Source organism: Propithecus coquereli, unplaced genomic scaffold (genome assembly GCF_000956105.1).
Source record: "Propithecus coquereli isolate 6110/MARCELLA unplaced genomic scaffold, Pcoq_1.0 Scaffold216, whole genome shotgun sequence".
Classification (NCBI taxonomy): Eukaryota; Metazoa; Chordata; class Mammalia; order Primates; family Indriidae; genus Propithecus; species Propithecus coquereli.
In genome coordinates, this window is record NW_012146745.1 from 971,066 (window position 1) to 974,007 (window position 2,942).

A 2,942-nucleotide genomic window follows, 5' to 3' on the forward strand; every position below is an offset into this window, starting at 1 on the left:
TTGTACTTTTTCCCAAAATATAAAGGGGGTATAAATGTTTTTGATACATGGATTCACTGTATAATGCTGAAGTCAGGGCTTTCAGTGTATCTATCACCTGGATAGTGTTCATTGTACCTGACAGGTAAGTTTTTAATCCCTTACCACCTCTCATTCCCCCTCCTTCCTAGTTCCTAAGGTCTTTTATGTCTCTTTGTGCCCATGTGTGCCCACTGTTTAGCTCCCATTTACTAGTGAGAAATGTGGTATTTATTTTTTCATTCCTGAGTTACCTCAATTGTGATAATGGTCTCCAGTTCCAACCAAGTTGCTGCAAAACTTATTTCATTATTTTTTATGCTGAGTAGTACCCCATGATATGTATGTATATACACACCACATTTTCTTTATCCATTCATGAATTAATGGACATTTAGGTTGATTCCATATCTTTTCCACTGTGAATTATTCTGTGATATACATTTGTGTGCAGGTGTCTTTATTCTTTTCCTTTGGGTAGATACCCAAAGTGGGGTATCTGGAATTGCTGGGTTGAATGTTAGGTCTCCTTTTAGTTCTTTAAAGAATCTCCATACTGTTTTCCATAGAATTTTACTAGTCTGCAGTCCCAACAACAGTGTACAAGCATTCCTTTTCCTCTGCATCCACAGACGTATCTGGTGTTTATTGACTTTTCCATAATGGCCATTGTGACAGGAGTGAGGTGGTATCTCATTGTGGTTTTAATTTGCATTTCCTTGATGATTTGTGATGTTGAACATTTTTTTCATATTTTTTGCCATTTATGTTTCTTCTTTGAAATAAATCCATTTATGTTTTTCCCACTTATGTATTGTATTGTTTGTTTTTTTCCTTGCTGATTGTTTGAGTTCTTTGTAGATTCTGGGTGTTACTCTTTTGTCAGATGTACAGATTGAGAATATGTTCTACCATTATGTAGGTTGCCTTTTTACTTTGTTGAGCATTTCCTTTGCTCTAAAGAAGCTTTTTAATTTTATTAAGCCCCATTTATTTATATTTGTTGTTGCTGTGTTTTTTTGTTTATTTTTTTAACATTTTTTTTTATTTTAGCATATTACAGGGGTACAAATGTTTAGGTTACATATATTGCCTTTGCCCCACCCAAGTCAGTGCACCTGTTCTCCTCTGCTGGTAACTCTCCTACTTACTGAAAAGAAGGAAGGATCTCTGGCTTGCACATTTGTGTTTTAGTCTGGAGGACTGACCCTGTGGGAGAGGGGTGGATGCACTGAGATCCTGTAACCCAGCTGTTCTCTCACATTGTCCTGTTCCCTCTGGTTGTCACAGTCTAAGTTGGTGTTAGGGGATATTTGTTTGGAGTGGTATGTTGGTCCCCAGGCCACTAATGGAAGCTTACACAGGTGGCTGGGAGAGTCCCTCTCCACAGAAGAGGGTGGCGTATGAGTTTGCTCTTCTCAGACTTCCCCACAGTGTGGCAGTGGTGGCTGGGTGAAATCTGATTGCCACAGATTTCAGGGCTGTTGGGGGTTCACTCCATTCAGTTCCAGGGCAATGGTGATATATGGGGGGTGGCTTCTGGCAATCAGCTCTATATTGATGTGCAGGGGCAGTGCCACAGCACATCAGTGTAGGGCACAGTTGGGGTCCCCTATGTGCACAGTGAGCTGTGCTGCCAAGTTTGCAGTATATGGGGCCACTGAGGCATGTGGGGCACAGAGCTGCAGTACCTGGGTAGATCCCTGAAACTTGACTGGCACTTGGGCTTGCTGTGGGAACTTGGCAGGCACCTGAGTAGGTTGGGGAACTTTGGCAGGTACCTGAGTATCTCAAGAGGCCTTGGCCAGCACCTGGGTGGGTTGCAGGACTGTGCCTGGTGGCAGGACAGCTCACTAGGCTGCAGAAAGCAGCTGGGTACTCTGTGGCTGGCAGTTCTGGGAAGATGTGTGGTGCATTGTTGGCGAGTTGTAGTGGCTAGGACTTTCCCTCTGCCCACGTCTGACTGTGGTAGCTGCTGTGCTGCTACTCAGGTAGCATCAGTAGTGCTATTGACATGGCAAGATGGCAGCAGCAGATGCCGAGGGCCATTGGGCTCTTGCTCTGCTCAGATTCCTCGGGGGTAGTCAATGCGGGGATGAGGAGGGGTGCAGAGTGCCCAGTCACAGTTCACATGAGAATATCTACTCCCTCCCCAGCCTGGCAGAGCCAATGGTGAGGCAGCTACAGTGGAGCTGACCCCTTGTAGACTCAGAGCTCTAGGGCTGAGAATGCAGAATGGTGTCTGTAGCAGAGACCCCGGATCAGAAGCCAGCAGGACCCCACTGTGCCCAGTCTCTGGTACAGTGCTGCTACACAGTCTCCAAGCAGCTCTCTGATCAATTTGGAGGCCTGCTGTCGTGGGGCAGGCCCCTGGCTGCTCCAGTGCAGTGTTTTCTGGGAGAGAGCAGAGCCCTGGGAATCTCTCTTCTGACCCTTCCTCATGTGTGGACACTTCCCCAGGTACCTTTTGATCTTGCCAAGCAGATCACCCCCTCATCTCTCTCCTTCAGTTTGGGTACTTCCTGTCTCTTTTCAGAGGATTCCCAATGCTCCCTTCAAGTTAGTCCATCTGTAGGTGAACTTATAGCTACAACTTTGGATCCTCTCCTTGAAAGCGGTGAGTGCAGGCTGCTTCTAGTCTGCCATCTTGGCCCCCCTCCCTACACCATGTTTAGAATTGATGAGTTATGCTCTAATTTACAGTGATCGTTCTTTTCTGTACAGTCTATACAAAGTCCCCTTCCAGTCTCCAGGCCATAAAAGGAGAACAAGACCTCCGAACTTGCTTAGATCTAACAGGAAGTGAGAGCCACCATCTGAAAGTGTGCACCCTGTCTGCATAAGCTGCACAAGTGCAATAACCCTAAGTCCTGCTGACCTCTGTATTGCTGGCACCCTGTGACTTCCCTAGGGTGAAAGCCTAT